Source organism: Pyrgilauda ruficollis, unplaced genomic scaffold, assembly GCF_017590135.1.
Source record: "Pyrgilauda ruficollis isolate IOZ18807 unplaced genomic scaffold, ASM1759013v1 scaffold113, whole genome shotgun sequence".
Classification (NCBI taxonomy): Eukaryota; Metazoa; Chordata; class Aves; order Passeriformes; family Passeridae; genus Pyrgilauda; species Pyrgilauda ruficollis.
Genome location: NW_024509544.1, coordinates 278,331 through 295,886, shown reverse-complemented (window position 1 = coordinate 295,886; position 17,556 = coordinate 278,331).

Genomic DNA, 17,556 nt, shown 5'->3' with positions numbered 1-17,556 from the left:
CCTGTTCAGCTCTGCTGCAGCAGCCCCTGCCCAGCATTAATTGCCAGCTCCAGGCTGAGGAGCCCAAAGCTGCTGGAAGGGAAGGGAGAAGTTCCCCACAGCCAGGATCCTGCAGCACAGGGATGGCACCTGGCCCTGCACAGGCCATGGCAGGAGGAGAAACCCCTAATGTGCAAAAAAATAATTTAACAAAACCTTCAGAAGGGTTGGGAGCATAAAAATTTCTGGCTCTGTCGTCTCTCTGTTTCTGCAAGCAGCAAAAGATCCATAATTCTCACACTTAATGTAATTCCAAGGCATCTAAAGTGATTTACAGTCAGTTTACTCAATACTTTCAGCTTTATTTAATGTAACAGTTATGGCACATAAAAAGTTTATTGAAAATCCTTTGGGAGTATGATTGAGTAAGAAACAGTCATTGCTAATGCCATTACAGGAGCTGAGGAGAAGGATCCCAGCCTGTTCCCCGGGTGACCTCTCTGGCTCTGAGATCTGGGGTCACCCCAGGAGGGGACAGGGCCACCCCTGTCGTGCCCTGCTGGGGAGGGGACGGCCTGGAGGGACCTTGGGGACAGCCTGGGGGCTGCTCTGCTGGCCACAGGGGTGGGAGGGAGAGCAGAGGAACTTCTGGGAAGCTGAGGAGGGAGGAATTTCCCTCCTGCCAAACTCAAACTCGTTTGAGCAGATATTTAATTCTGTATTTCCATGCAGAGCTGAGCCTCTCTCAAGCAGAGGAGCTGTTCTGGGTAGGATGGGATGGGAAGGTTGCAGGAGGCTGGAAGTGCATGGACTGTCCCCAGCTCAGCTCCCTCCTTGGCTTTTCCAGCATCTCCAGGATGTTAAACTTGTCCCCAAAGGTGAAATTGCAAGAGATGTTAATTTGCCTTCGCAGTTAACAACCATTACTTTGACCATCATTATGGCAATAACTCCCATTTGTTAATTGCCAGCACTGGTAGTGAGAACATCCACGGTGCTGAGCAGCTCTCAACATCAATTTTTGTTGGACTTCCTTGGAGTGCTGGCAGCCCACCAAGGCTGCCTGGAACAACAGAAGATTCACATTTATCTTGAGAGGTGAGAAAATGAACAAAAGATCTGTTCCTGTCGCTTTGGCAGCACCCCCAGGCTCCAGTTCCAAACCCAGCCTGTCCAGGGCCACAATCCCACTGGGGAGAGCTCCCAGCTCCCCCAGCCCTGCTGCCAGCCTTGGGGGGGAACTTCAGCCTGGCTGCTGCCAGCTGTGGGGGCTGCTGGTGTCCCAGGAGATGTGGGCACAAAGCCTCCCTTCCCTTTTTTCTTCCCTTTTCCTTTCCCTTTTCCCCTTCCCTCTTCCCTTCCATTTCCCCTTCCCCCTCTTTTCCCTTTCCCTTTCCCTTCCCTTCCCTTTTCCTTTTCCCCTCCCCTTTTCCCTTTCCCTTTTCCCCTTTCCCCTTTTCACTTTCCCTTTTCCCTTCCCTTTTCCCTTTCCCCTTTCCTTTCCCTTTTTACTTTTCCCTTTTCCTTTTTCCCTTTTCCCTTCCCTCTTATCTTCCCTTTTCTGTTTCCCCTTCCCTTTTCCCTTTTTCCTTTTCCCTTTCCCTTTTGCCCTTCCCTTCCCTTTCCCCTTCTTTTTCCCCTTTATTTTCCCCTTCCCTTTCCCCTTTTCCCTTTCCCTTTTCTCTTCCCTTTCCCCTTTCCCCTTCCCTTTTGACCTTCCCTTCCCTTTCCCCTTCTTTTTCCCCTTTATTTCCCCCTTTCCTTTTTCCTTCACTTTTCCCATCCCTGGGACCCTCCAAGGCCTCTTTTCCCATCCCTGTGCTCTGCAGGGCTCCAGGTGGAAGGTGGGAAGAGCCAGCCCAGGCCAGCAGGAAAATAAAAAATCCCAGTGCCCTGAGTAAAGGGAATAAATAGGCAGCGAGGGAAAAACATGTTCCACATGTGCGTGTTCCATAAACAGAAAAAGGTTACATTTTTCAGATAAGATGGATGATGGATTGTTTAGCTGTGTTTGTCAATCAAGTATTAAGACTTGCAGAATTAAAATCAGAGCAGTTCAGAGACGGGTTCCAAGCTCTCCAAAACATCAGGTTTGGCATTTCGATAGCTCTCAAGCTATCAACTCTAGACACACAAACAGGGAGATGGATGGCTGATTTGGAGAAGAGATGGAGACATTCTTTCAAGAGCAGGTTTTTTTTTTTTTTTTTTTTTTCCTTTTTTTTTTTTTTTTTTTTTTTCCAAGAGATGATTTCCATGTGCCAAGAATTCAGCCTGGGGAAAAGTCCAAATGCAGCATTTCCTCTCTCTGAAACTGGGGCTTGGCCCAGAGCGAGCTCTGGCTCGGCAGCCCCGCTCCCAGCAGGGACAGGGACAGGGACAGGGACAGGGCTGGGAGCCTCCAGCCCAGCCTGGGGAGCAGGACAGGGATGGGCAGACACACCTGCAGCAGCCCAGAGGCTGATGGGGCAGCCAGGCAGGATTTGGGGCTCCAAAGAGCCTGCTGCTGTTGGACAGAAATTCCTGGAAACAGAGGCAGAGGTTCAGAGCTTCAGAGGCAGCCCTGGAGTTTGGGGTCTGCTGGGAGCAGCCTGTGTAGCTTATGGATTAATGTGCTATTATTACATTACTCTTTAAGCTTCAAAGGTCTGCCAGGAAACCTAAGCCCGCTATCTATTGAATGACATTTTAAGAACAAATAATACATTAATATATTTAATTTGAGAATAAACACATACATTATAGGAAGGGATTTTGTCTATGCTGATAAGTCAGTGCCTGACCTTTCTGCTGCAATCCCTGGGTGCCGAGCCAGGGCCTCTCCCTGCAGCTCAGCCCCAGCTCTGCTCCTGCAGCTCCAGGCCGTGGCTGCTGCCTCTGGAAGCGGCAGCTCAGCCCTAATTATCCCTTCGACACTAATCTGCAGCTACACTAAATCTTGTTGCCTCAAATTAGTTAATCAATTAAGTGTCAAACCACAAAATGTTACTGATTGTGGCCTGAATTTATTGCCTTGGCACAAGATTCCATCTGCTGCTCCCTCCTGGCTCAGGTTCTGGGCTGGAGGACTTTGAGCTGCCCCAAACCTTCAGGGATGGGTTCCTGGAAAGGAAAGGGCTGGAGGAGCAAGGTCCTGTCCCAGTGAGGAACCACCCCTGAACTGGGATATACTGGGAGCAGAGGAATGGGCTGGAGGAGCAAGGTCCTGCTCCCGGTGAGGAATCATCCCTGAACTGGGATATACTGGGAGCAGAGGAATGGGCTGGAGGAGCAAGGTCCTGTCCCAGTGAGGAACGACTTCTGAACTGGGATATACTGGGGCAGGGTTTGGGGTTCTGGTGGGCACCTGGGCTGTGCCAGGCAGGGCACGGGGGACCCTTCCCACAGAGCTGAGTCCTTCTCTGGGCTCCCCCTCACAGGGAGAGGCTGCAGAGACCCCCAGGAGGGGCCCTGGGGATGGTGAACCCAACCAGCCCGGGATGCCTGAGCCTGCAGTTCCACAAGACACAAAGTCCCCTTCACTGCACAGATTAGCTTGGAAAATTTTAGGAGATGATCAGTGTTGCTGAAAGCTTTTTCGGCTCCAGAGAGGGTTTTTCTTTTTTAGGATTTCGACAAAAGATAGAACTGATAACTGCAACGTTTAGATTTTCAAAAGTCGTGAAAATATTCAGCTTTGGAAAACATTTCTGGTCACAAAATAAAATAGTCTGCTTTCTTGGAGACAGTTTCAAAAATAAATGTCAGCCTTTTAAGTGTGTATTTGAGAGAGGAAAATTTTTTGGGAAGAGGTTTTTGGGTTTGTTTGTTGTTCTTGAAAAACAACAACCACATTTCAACAGAAATTTCAGTTCGCAGGGAAGAGTTATTTCTCATTCAAACGATGTCTGGGAGAAAAACGTTCCCCCAGTTCAGGTCCCCGGGGTTGATGTTTGCACCAAGGCTGTGCCCATGTCCTGCTCTGGGGACAAGGCCAAGGGACAAGGGGGAGTGCGGAGCTCTCGGGGTGGCAGCAGGTGAGTGATGCCACCCTGGGAGCAGGGGGAGCTCCCTAACCCAGCCCTAACTCTAAACCACAACCCTAACCCAACCCTAGCCCAAGCCTAACCCTAACCCTAACCCTAACCCAAACCCTAACCCTTCCCAACCCTAACCGTAAACCTAGCCCTAACCCTAACCCAACCCTAGCCCAAGCCTAACCCTAACCCTAACCCTAACTCTACCCAACCCTAACCCTAAACTTAACCTTAACTCAAACCCTAAACCTAACCCTAAAGCCAAACCCAAACCCTCTCAAACCCTAATCCTAAACCTAAGCCTAACCCTAAAGCCAAACCCAAACCCTAACTCAAACCCTAACCCTAAACCTAAACCTAACTCAAACCCCTATCCTAACTCTAACCCTAAGCCTAACCCGAAAGCCAAAGCCTAACCCCAAAGCCAAAGCCAAACCCTAACACTAACTCAAACTCTAAGCCAAAGCCTAACCCTAAAGCCAAAGCCAAACCCTAATTCAAGCCCTAAACCTAAGCCTAAGCCTAAAGCCAAAGTCAAAGCCAAAGCCAAACTCTAACTCAAACCCTAATCCTAGACCTAAGCCTAACCCTAAAGCCAAAGCCAAACTCTAACCCTAACTCAAACCCTAAAGCCAAACCCAAACTCAAACCGTAACTCAAACCCTAACCCTAAGCCTAAGCCTAACCCTAACACCAAAGTCAAAGCCAAACCCTAACACTAACTCAAACTCTAAGCCAAAGCCTAACCCTAAAGCCAAAGCCAAACTCTAACCCTAACTCAAACCCTAACCCTAAGCCTAAGCCTAACCCTAACACCAAAGTCAAAGCCAAACCCAAATCCTAAAGCCAAACCCAAACCCTAACCTTAAACCTAAGCCTAACTATAAAGCCAAAGCCAAACCTTAACTCAGACCCTAAGCCTAAGGCTAAACCTAAAGACAAAGCCAAAGCCAAACCCTAACTCAAACACTAACCCTAACCCTAAAGCCAAACCCAAGCCCTAACTCAAACCTTAAACCTAAGCATAAGCCTAAAGCCAAAGCCAAAGCCAAACCCTAACTCAAACCCTAACCTTAAACCTAAGCCTAAAGCCAAAGCCAAACCGTAACTCAGACCCTAAGCCTAAACCTAAGGCTAAGCCTAAGCCTAAAGCTAAGCCTGAGCCTGAGCCTAACCCTGCCCCTCCCAGTGCACCACCCCCTCTGCAGGAGCAGGTGAAGATGCAAACCCAGGGCCTGGCTTTGGGAGAGGCAGGCGGGAGTGGAGGGGAAGGATTGCCAAAGCCAGGCTTATTGATCCCCGGCGCAGATTGATGGCACAATAAGAGCAGGAGGCGAAGAGTGATTTTGCTTTTGAAAACGTTGATGAATAAGCACTCAGGGGCAACAAATAGCTGGACTCCCCGGATGATGGACGGCAGCAGCAGAACAAGATGCATTTTTATAAATGGGTGAAAGGAGAGGAGGACTTATTAAAAAAAATGAATGACCACACGTGGCAGGGATATGCCACTGGGGAGAAGCCAGCCATTGATTTATGTGCACTACTGGCATTTGAAAATTCAATAATAACATTGACAAATGAGAGGCAAAGCTGGCCAGAGGACAGCAGAGAACTTGGAGTGGAGAAAGAAAATGCCAAGGTCAGGATGAAGGAACAGAAAAACATGCTTGTGTTGGAAAGGTTCTGAGTTGACTCATCTATATAAAGACGTTAAGAAAAATCACTGTGGGGTCAGAGCTCACCCTCCTGCCCGGGCAGGGACGGAGGAGCTGTGGCAGCCGGAGGAGCTCTGGGGATGGCTCCGTGCTGGCACGGGCAGCAGGATCCAGCCTGCCCCTCCTGCTGCTGATAAGGGGCTGCTGGTGCTGCCTGGCACCTCTCAGTGAAACCCTGCTCGATGCCAGGAGCTGCTGCAGGGTTTTGGCAAGCCGGGGGCACAGCCCAGCCCCAGAGCTCTGTGTTCCCTCTCCCTGCCCAGGGAAGGAGGAAGGAAAGCCCTGAAGACCTCACCTGAACCACAGGCCCGTGGACAAAAGCAGGAATTGAGCTCATCAGAGCCATCCCCGGCTCCCCCGTGGGCAATCCCTGCCCTCAGCAGCTGTGGAAGGTGGCAGAGCATGTAATGGTACCTTAACATTTGATCTGCTTGTTGAAAACGGCTCTGGGGGGAGCAGGCAGGGCTCTGGGGCTGGCAGGGCTGTCCTGCTCTCCCTCGCCTCCCTCGGGGCTCCTTCTCATCCCTGCGGATCTGCTCCGAGTGCTGGCAGCTCAGAGGGGTGCGTGGGGCTCTGTGCCCAGCCCTGGCACAGCTCCTGGGGCAGGGGAAGGGCTCTGGGCTGGGGCTCCAGCCCTGGGGAGCACCCAGGGGGTGATGCTGGGTGGTTTGGAGCACCTGGAGGGAGGGCACAGCTCTCCCTGAGCTCAGCACAAGCCTTTACTCAGTGTGGAGTTTTAGGATCATTTCCATCCCAGAATGGCTGAACTCAGCCGGGAGCAGTTCAAACCCTCAAAACAGCACTTGAGATATTATGGCTGGGGTTTTTTCCCCCCCCTGCCTTTTTACCAAACAATTAATTTCCACCCTCAGCAAAGCAGCTGAAACTCCTGCTCGTGGTGCTTTTCTCGGCCCTGCAGCCTGGCAAATCTCCCTGCCAGAGCCAGATTAGTTCTCAGCATTGTCTGGTATCCTGTCAGCCACAGCTGATGTGCAGCCCTGCCCTGGCTGCTCAGGATGTGTCCCTAAGCAAGCTCCAGGCCAAGAAACCATCCTGCAGTACCAGCAGGGTCATCCCTTGGATGCCCTTTGCTCCAGCCAGAGCCATCTCTGGCCAGGTGATTTCGGGGAGATTCCTAAAAGTGGGGCCAAACTGCTCAGCTCCGTGGGAGGTGGACACAGACAAAGGCTGCTCTTTTGTGCTGCCCTGGCAGAAGTGTCAGCAGAAGGATTAAACATAATCTCATTAAAATTACAGTGCTGAGGATGGAGTTTGTGGTTCTGCGGGATGTTCTCTATATTTAGATTCCAAATGTGTTGCTGTTGCCACTCAGCTCCTCTACTCCCAGAATTAGTGCCCTTGACAGTAACGAGGTGCTCATACCCACACACAGTGTGGAAAAGCTCTGAAAACAAACAAAATCACCTGGAATTTCCTTAATCTGAGGGTCTCAAAGCAGTTTATGTAGTAAAATGTCTTCTTTGAGAAGGTAAAGTGGAGTAAAGAGGATTTTTTGGATTCCCCCAGGTTTTATAGCAAGTTTGTGGGTGAGAATAGACTGAAACTCTTGCAGAGAGTCCTGGAGCCCCTTCCAGTTCCTGGAAAATGCATTTTTACCCCTCTGAAAGTCTCTCAGTGAGAGTTTTACACAAGCAATTAAGGCTGGCAAGGAGGCCCTAACTCTCTCTGGTTGCTGCAGAAACCCTCTGCTCAAGTTTGACAGAACTGAAATAATGAATGAGGGAAAAGTTGAAAAGCTGATAAAATCTGTGTGAGCCCACCCCTCTGGCCGGGGGGGAAGAACAACGCTCTGAGCTGTGTCAGCAACAGGGTTTTGCAATCCAATCTGAGGCAGTGCAGCTGAGGACAGCATTAATTTGGAGTTTGGAGCCAGAGCTGCATAACCCCATCCACAGCTGGTGTGATTCTGCTGCCTGAGCCTTGTGAGCAGCCAGCACAGCCCAGCATCGAACCCCCTGTGCCCCCAGGGGTGGGAGCAGCTCCTCAGCACCACTCCAGAGCCCATTAAACCAAAAGTAAGATACCTCCAATCATTATTACTCATTTTTATGGCCGCGTTGTTCACAAATGACTGAATTTAGCTGTCAAATGTATAGAAAAGAAAAATAAAATCCGAGCAGCAGCCATCTGCGCCCCAGAAAGGTTTGTATTTCCCTGGTTGTTTATGGCACGAGGTCCCAGCTCCTTTGTTCCCTCAGGTTTGTTATTGTGTGGGAAATGAGTGGGTTTCACTTCCCCATTTATAAGGCTTTTGCATTCTCTCTCCGGTGCACCCTCGCTCTCTCCCTGGCTGGATTTTCAGTCCATAAATCTGGGATTGGCACGTGGAATTGGGTTTGTTTTCCCGGTGCTGTCTCTCTGATGGTTTTCCCTCGCAGGGGCTCCAGCCTGGGTTATTCACTCTGCTCCCTGGCACTGCCATTATCCCTGGCCAGGCTGGCTTCCATCAGCCCCTGGCAGTGCCCTGGCCCTGCTGAGCCTGGGGAAAGGAGCAGGGGCAGCTCCAGCCCTGCCTGGGCTCAGCTCAGGGCTCTTTGGGGGGCTCAGCTCCTTCAGGTCAGGTCCCACCTGGTCCCACCCTGCAGCCATTCCCACAGTGGGGATTTATCCCAGGCCAGCACTGGCATTTCCAGGAGTTCTTTGTGACCAGAGAGAGGATCCCAATCTCTGAACCACCCACCCTGAGGCACCTCAGCAGCCACTCAGTTTCAGCAGTTCAGTGACCGTGCTCAGAAACTTGGGCCCTTTCAGGGCCTCTCTCGAGCAGAGTGTCCCGAATCCAGTGGCCACTTAAGACAATCTTGGCCAAAAGGCATCAAGAGCGAGGCACAGCTGACACAAGTGAGAGTTCCACTCCATCAGAGCACGTAAACACGTATTTAGCTCTAAGTGGATAAATAATCCCTCTGAAAGCCACCCACACGGAGCGCTCGTTTCGGGTGAGCGTCGCATCCTTTCCCTCGCAGCTGCGCCAGGGGAAGGGCAGTGCAGGTTAAAATCCCTCTCCTTCCACCCCTGGCCCCAGCTCAGCTCCTGCAGCCTCAGCTGGAGCTGCTGTGCCAGCGTGGGGCAGTCTGCTGGGGCTCCTGAGGCACAGCAAGAAATGGTGCCCCACAGGGACCCCGCTGGGCCTGGGCTGCTGGAGATGGGAGGGGGAAACAAAGGGCAGCCATGGGCCAAGGAGCTGCAGGATGGAGCCAGCTCTGGGCACTGCCAGGAGCTCCTGCTCCATCAGGGTGCCTTGGGGGCCAGTGCTTTGGGGTAAGCTCCAGCCGGGATTCACACAGCTCCTGTCTGCATCTCCCAGCCCCGCTGCAGAGCTCCTGGAGCAGGGAGAGACAGCATGGAGGGACAGCAGGGCACCGCTGCCCTGTGATCTGGAGCCCTCAGGAGTCACAGGATCCTGCAGGATTGATCCACCCCTGAGGGATCTGTGCTTTGGAGGTTCTGTGACCCTGGGGAGCAGCTCCAGCCCTGCACAGAGGGGGAGAGCAGAGCCTTTGGGACAGGTAGGATTGATCCAGCAGCAGGCAGGAGGCAGAGCAGGAGCGGGGCTGTCCCCAGCACAGCAGTGACACCAGCAGGCACCAGGGGCTGTCCCTGCTGGGGCAGCCTGTGGCTGGCAGGGGTGGGGAATGAGAAATCCCAAAGAAAGCGAGGGAGGAAATGAATTCCAGGCAAGTGGCTGGGGCAGGGGGAGGGAAGGGTGGAACGAGCGTCTCTCTTTTCAAGGCAGCTGGGCTTATTTTAATGGGCAAGGTCAGCAGAGAAATGACCAGGAAGAGAAATCGCTGCCATTACAAATCAGCCACGATCTTGTATCAATTATTCCCGGCGCAGTTCCCTGCCTTGGGCTCGGGCAAACACGGCCTAATCAGTTTTACATCTACGTTTAATTTTATTGGAAAGAGGAGCCAGCAATGCATCATGGGGCTGCTGCGTGACATGAAAGGTGACCCCTGCCAGCTTAATGACACAATACATAACCCTTAATGAAGTCACTATCTTGTCCTCTTTTTGCTGTCTCAGCCTGATGATTTATGATGGCATCATTTTGCTTTGCCCTCTTTTCATTTCAGCTTGACAAAGTGGATGAAACAATTATCTTCGTTATCATCCGGAGCAGGAGAAATGTGATAGCTGAGGATTTCTGCAGGTGCAGGGCCTGGGCTTGAGATCAAGGGAGTGGAAAAATACGATTGGGATTTTGGGGTTCTCCCTGTCTTTCCTCTCCTTCTCTGACTGTGGCCTTGTGAAGATGGAGGGAGGATCCCACCAAGCCTTGCAAGCCCTCCATCACCACAGCAAGAAGTAATTTCAGGAGCTCTCTGGAGCAGCAGAGAAAAGAGACCTGGGAGATGTCAATACATTTCCTTTTCCAGCTTTTTTTCCCCTCCCCTCTCCACACACACCTGTCCTGGAATGCTCTGTACCCCCAAAATAACTTTGTCAGGCTCCCAACTGCCTGCCAAATGTGACTGGGCAGGTGTGCTCCGTGTAAAGGTGGCAGCAGTGACTCTGTGAGTGCCCGTGCCTCCACACCCCCAGGTGTGTGAGTGTTGTACCCGATTTTCTGTATCATTAAACCCAGCACAAATCCCTCAGAGCTGAGCCCACCCCTCCAGGCCACAGCTTTGTGGCTGCCAGCACATCACCCATGCTGCAGCTCAGACCCCCAGCCCAGCTGCTTCTCCCAGTTTTTAGGGCTAACAGGTCCCTTTTCTGCCGTGCTGCCCGCAGAGGTTGCATGAGGAAAGCCTCTCTCGTGGGCTGGGGTGCAGATGGAAGCTGCCAGCTCAGGGTTTCAGTCCTGCCAGGCAGAAATGACAAAGTGCCCTCGCTGGCCATCTGCTTGATGGCACTTGGCACTGCCAGGCGATGGCTTGGCTGGTGCTGCTCGGGGTCTGGGGGGCTGGAGCTGTTTGTTCCTGAGCTGATTCGGGGTGACTGGAGCAGCCCTTCACAGCCCTGCTGAGGCTCCTGGACAAATTGCTGCAATTCCTCACTGGTTTGAAGAGACAGAGACAGGCCCAGCTCTTTCCACCACGTTCTGGTCCCTGCAGAGCCTTTCTCAAACCTGGAGCTCAGATCACAAGCTGATGGAAGCCCTCCTGCCACGTTTCACCACCCGGGCTGAGCCCAGGGGTTTTCTACTGTGTTCCACCACCCAGCTACTCCCCCTTCCCAGTCAGGAGCTCCTGGAGCACCCTCTGTCAGCAGAGCTGGAATTAAAGTGCCATTCCAACCCTCAAAGGCAGCCCTCACACTGGCCTGCTCCTTGGATTTACATACTCACAACTCCACCTCTTTTTAGCCACATTTTTGATGTTTTTGTGAATAGTAGTCACAAGCCTTCCAGGATTTTACAACCACTGCTTCAGCCTTCTGAGTGTTCTTACTTGTAGGTCGAGGCCTCTGTACACTGAAGCAGTCAGAGCACATCTAATTAAGTTCTTGTGCCTCATTCCTGGCTAATATAAAACACGCTTACCAGCCTGGGTTCTGCATCAGGGCCCCATCCTCCTCCTCCTCCTCCCGGGGAAGGCTTTCTCTCCACGCTGTGACCTGAGCAGGCTTTCTCCAGGAGGGTGGGGAAGGCACGACAAGATAAATGCAGTTTGGCAGGACATTAAGGCAAACCACAATATTGCCTTGTAATGCAGCTCCTATCTGATCAGCGGAGTCAAACGGTGCCGGGGCTGTGTCTCAGAGGAAGCGGAACCAGCTGCCCCCGTCAAGCTGATTGCTGAGATCCTCCCTGAGATATTCCTTCTGTCTGCGGGAGATACCAGCTGCTGAGGGATTCCCAGCATGTGCTGAGTGACCCCGGCCCAGCTCAGGCAGCCCCTTCTCCTGCCCCCACCCTCCAGGGGCACAGCGGGGAGGGGACAGCCACTGGCACAGGAATGGGAACAGCCACTGGCACTGTCATCCACCCTGGGCTTTCCCAGCACCTCAGGGGCTGAGAAAACATGGCCTGGCTTATCCTGGGGAGCAGAGGATGTAGGAGTGGGACACGGGGATTGCTTTCTCTCATAGTGAAAGAAAAGCTGCAGCTCTCAAATTGCTCCTTTAATTTCATAACACCTTCCTCCGGCCCTCGCAGGAGGCATTTCCTGCTCTTCTTGTCAGTTTGGACAGTATCCTAGGAATTCATTCACATGGAAGGTGGGAAATGTGATGCGTTGGCAGAAAACACAGGCAGCAGCAGTCTCTAGTATAATAATAAGTTTCAGAATAATCTGCACAAATGTAACTAATTAATTCTCAGAGTGATCCCATGATATGAATGCCATGAACAGAGAAAGGCTGAGGTCACCAAGGTCCAGGGCCTCCACACCAGCAAGGGGTGCTGGACGTGGCCAAGTCCCCAGAACCTCCTTTCTGGGCAGGAGCTCCAGGACAGAGCCACAAATCCTGGTTAGCCTCAAACACATCAGGGAGAGGAGAAAAGGCTCTTGGAGTGACTCCTCCACCCTCAGGATAATTACAGCCAAGATTAGAACTGGGTGGAAAACAGGAGCATTTTACAAATGAAGGAACAGCTAACTGTAGGGTGGTTTAATCATAATTAATGGGAAGACGCTGCTCAATGAGGAGCTGCACAAGGGCCTGGCTGCGGCTCGAGCAGCCGACGGTGATGGATCGCGGCTGCTCCCTAATCCCCGCTCTTTATATGCCCATTCTTCCTCATGTCCTTGCTCTAAGAGCTTTTACAGCTTTTACATCATGTGGTATCCAAGGGTGTTTAAGTGCCACGGTTTGATCCATGGGCTCTGGATTTGGGAGTGAGGGCAGGGCGTGCTGCCTGTGCTTCTCTCAGGGTTAACGCATCCCTCGCTCCGCATCCCGCGGTGCCAAACCCCGCTCCTGCCTCCCGCTTCCTCCGCGCCTCGGCGCAGGAAATCCGCCGTCTCCCAGCTCCAGATTTGGGGAACTTTGACATCCCCTAATGAGGTAAACACATTACTGTCATGTACAAACAAACAGCAACAAATTAGCAGCTGACACGTGCGGGAGCCGCGGCTCAGCAACGCGGCATCGTTGCACTCGTTACAGGCAATTAATGCCTGCCCGTGTCCCACTGCTGGCCTCTGGCTTCACCACCACCCCCCATCTGCCTCCTCCTCGTGGGCTTCATCCCCCTCTGCCATCCTCGTGATGCAGGGCACGGTCAGGAGCAGCACAGGATGCTGCTGGGATAACTGGGAAAAGCCACCTCAGTGTGTGGCTGTGACCACACGGAACTGGCGGGGCACAGGGAGGGCTGGGACTTCCCTGAGCACCCAGCCTGGGCTCACATCCCGGGATCCTCCCTCCCAGTCTCCTCCTTGAGGCCCCACCCCAGCTAAAACAGGCTGGGGAGGGGAGAGCTGGGAGGGAGAGATGGATACTTGACTTTGTTTCAGCAGAAGCCTCTCTATTAAGCAAGAGCCAGGACAGCAGGCCCACGGTCAAAGGGCTTTATTATTATAATTGCTTTGCAAGGGTGAGAGCCTCTGGATAAGAATCCAAATCAGTCATCACTCAGAATAATAATCATGAAAAAAGATAAATAAATAAAGGTAGGATCCAGCCAAAAAAGGAGCTCGCATTATCAGCCATTAAACCAATAATCCATTAGTGCCCAAGGTTGCTGAATAATATAGTACTTTCCCAGCGCCCATAATTTATAGTGCAGACTAGAGAATAGACACGATTATTAGAGTGAGGGCTACTGGCTGACACATGATGCATGACCGTGTGGCATTGATCTTCACACAACAGGAAGGTGTCTAGACGGGAGATGTATGGCCCCAGCAGCCAGAGCGGGGCATATTTCATGCGGGGCCTAATGGAGTGGTGGAGGCCGTGATGGATGAGCCGCGGGCGCGCGGAGCCGCGCGGGCACGGCCCCACTAATGCGTGACCCCGCCGCTGCCCGCGTCCTTCACTCGCTCGCCGTGACCTCGCGGCGAGGCAGGGACAGCGAGAGGCGCAGAGGGCGAGGAGGGAAGGGGGGTGGAAGGGAGGAGAAGAGGAGAGAAGATGAAAAATAAAAGATAAGGAGAGGGTGTGGTGTAAATGAGCAATGCCGCCCGCCTCAGGCTCACTGCGCCGCTGCGCCGCTGCCTGCGGGGTGCATTCTGCTCCTGGGTGTACAGGGTTACTCCTGGTTCACACAGGTGCTGCTGAGAGGGCCTTGGTGTGCAAGTCTCAGCCTTGCCTGGGCTGCTGGAGCTTGTGGGACTGGCCTCAAGTGAGTGCCAAATCCCATGGGTCTGGCCCCAAGTGAGCACCATATCTCATGGATAGAGGGCCTTGGTGTGCAAGTCTCAGCCTTGCCTGGGCTGCTGGAGCTCATGGGACGGGCCCCAAGTGAGTGCCATATCCCATGGGTCTGGTCCCCAATGAGCACCATATCCCATGGGACTGACCTCAAGTGACCACCATATCCCATGGGACTGGCTCCCAATGAGCATCATACCCCATGGGACTGACCTCAAGTGAGCACCATATCCCATGGGTCTGGCCCCAAATGAGCACCATATCCCATGGGACTGGCCCCAAATGAGCACCATATCCCATGGGACTGGCCCCAAGTGAGCACCATATCCCATGGGAATGGCTCCCAATGAGCACCATATCCCATTTTATGGCAGGCCTGGTTCCTTGCCACAGGATAACCCCATGTGGGAGGGGATAGCTCTGGGCCCTTGTAGGGTCTCTCAAATGGCTCTGCCTGTGTCTGTCCTCAGCCCTAAACTGCAGGAGCCCCATAGAGCACATGAGGTCCTGACAGGACCTCTGCAGCTCCTGAAGGCTTCTCACCACCCAGTCTGGGCACTTCCCTTCCCCAAACCAGCTACAAATCCACACAGATCCCCTGCTCCTTCCCCAAACCAGCTACAAATCCATGTGTACCCCCTGCTCCTTCCCCAAACCACGTACAAGTCCCAGTCCACCCCTTGCTGCGTTCCTTCCCCTCCATGTAAGGGCTCCAGCTCCCCGAGCTGCCTGGGAAGGAAAGGAGAGAATGGCCATTTACTGTGTTTCTTTTACCATCTGGGCTTATTAAAAACTGCGCAGCAAATTAAAAATAGGTGGGAACAAAGATGGGGGAATGACATAAAGGGTTGCAGAAAATTCTCTGTGTACTTTTAAAAGCTGGAATTGCCATATGGACTGGCAGAGAGACATGTTTTACATTTCCACTGGTACATGACTGACATCATTTAGCATTAACTTCTATTTGAATAAAATGGTAGTAGACATTTAGGTAATATTACAGGGCAATAAATGTTTTAAAGAGCCTTGGGGGGATGCTCTTGAAACACAGTCCAGACCAGAACTCTAAAAATATGTCTTAATATATATTAACCTCTTTTAGGACTTTTGGCTCTCAAACAAATAATGGAGGATAGAGGGGCTTTTTCCCCCCCTCCCCTTTTACTTTCTGAATTGAGAGTCCCCAGCTATATTTTTCCCTTTTTCCTCTTTAGCTGTGCTGGGGAGAACATGAGGGAATGTAGTTAAAATTCAAAAAGGTTCCCCTTTATCATTACCATGAATCAACACAATAAATGAGCCCCTTCAGAGCACGGTAATAAGAATTTGATAAATCATCAGCCAAAAATTAACTAGATGTCAAAACAATCTTTGGGAAGTGTGATGGATTAGGGGCGATAGTGGCAATTAATCTCCCAGCATGAGTTCACAGGAGAGACTGAGCGGTGGGAGATGGATAGGGGGGAGACCAAGGCCTCACAAGGTCAGGACACTGCGGAAAGGAACGGGAGGCAGAGAGAGACGGAGAGAAGAAGAAAAAAATTCCACTGAGTCGGCAATCCCCGGCCCCCAGCAGCCGAGGTGGAGGTCAGTCACACGCCTTTGAAAGCCTCTCTGTCTCCAGCTGCTCCCGTGATGAGGCAAGCACTTTCTGCTCCTGCAATAAATGCCAGCAGCAGCTCGGGGTCCAGCGCTGGGCTGGGGAGAGCCAGAGCTGGGGATGCTCTGCCCTGGTCCAGGGATGGGCAGCTGCAGGGAGGCAGATCCCCCTCAGATGTGGGAATACATCCATCCATCCATCCATCCATCCATCCATCCACACAGGGCTGGCAGTGGGGAGTGTGGTTTCCCTGGCAGTGTGGATTCACTGGGCTGTGGTTTCCCTGGCAGTGTGGGTTCACTGGTTCTGCCTGAGCATGGAGAGCAGGAGGGAAGTGCTGCTGCCACCCAAAATCCCCACCCAGCTGGAGGAGCCTCCCTGGGCCTTCCAGCTCGTGGGAAGGGCTGCACCCTGCCAGAAGCAGCTGGAGCTGGGCAGTTCTCCTGCCCTTCATCTCCCTCGGCCCAGCTGGGTCAGCAGGACCCTCTGCCCACACCAGGAGGGCAGGGGAGGGTTGGCACAGTGGCACTGCTCGGTGCAGGTACCACGGAGGAAGGTTTTGGCTCACCAGAGGTTCAGCTCCTCCAGCAGCAGCCTGGATCTGGCACAGCTGAGACAAGGACCCACGGGCTCTGGCCCTTGCTCACAGCCTGGGGGTGCTGCAAGGAGACACTCCTTGGCTTCTGCATGAAGATAAGGCAAAATATTTTCTGTGTCCCCTGAATGTGCAATTCCAGCTCAGGAACAGTGTGGGAGTCATTCCTTCACTGAGCTGGGGTTCCCACTGCTGCTGCTCTCCCTTCCCTACAGATCTGCAGCTCTGTGAACAGAAACTCAGTGGCACAACAGGACTGGCTCATGATTACCCTGGTCAGAGGCTGAGCCTTCCCGAGCTCTGACTGCTTCACTCCTGCACGCTCACACTGTTGGTAACACCTTCCTCAAATATTTGCATCCTTAAGAAGCAGCAGTCTTTTTTTTTCCCCCTTTCTTTTCTTTTTTTAATTGCATCTTTCACGATTTCCCCCGGGTTGCTCACACAGCTCTGTGCAAGAGACAAATGCCTGGCAGAGGCTGGGACGGTGCTGGCTGCGTGGTGCACGTCAATGTCAGCGAGATTTCGGGAGGGGGAGAGGGAAGCAAGCCCCCGCCCAGCTGGAATGCTCTCCCACAATGCCTGTCTCTTCTCAAGACAGACAGGCCTTGGATGGGACAGATGTTTCCACCCAAAAGCAGATGTGAAGATGTTACTTTCCCAGGGAGGAATGCAGTGGGGTTTATTATTAACCAACAGTCTCCACATGACAGCTTCCCTTGACCAACAGTTGGAAAATCTGGAAAAACACGGAGCTCTCTAATCCAAGTGGTGGCAGGAAACAGCCAGCCCTGACGGACTCTGCTGATTTATTATTATTAATTACAACCTGGAAATGACCAAAAACATCTGGGAGAGCCGAATGTGGAAGAAAGCTTGAGCAGAGGGGCCAAATACTTGATTCTGTGCTGGGCTCAGAGTGCTGCTAAAGTTCAGGAGCAGCTCTTGGAAAGGCTCTGGGCAGGCTCAGAGCAGCCAAGGGAAGGGTCTGGGGGGCAGCAGCCCTGCAGCACAAGGGTACCCAAGGAGCCAGGGACACCCAGCACTGAAACATGAGGGCTGTGTGAGTACAAAAGGGTTGTTCATCCCCCAAAAAGCTGATGCTGTGTCCCCCTGAGGGCCCCCCCAGGCTGCCCAGCACTGGAAGGGTGAGCAGAGCGTGGGCAGCACCCGTGGCATGCAGGGGCAGCATCCCTGTCCCCAAATCTGTCCCTCCTGCTCCTACCCCAGCTGGGGCCTGTCACTGTCACCCTGCCGAGGTCACACATGGCCCTGCTGAGGGGGAGCTGCAGTCATTATTTCAGAAATGGGCTCTCCAGCAGCTCCACACTTGGCAGGTGCACACGGGATTTGCTGAAC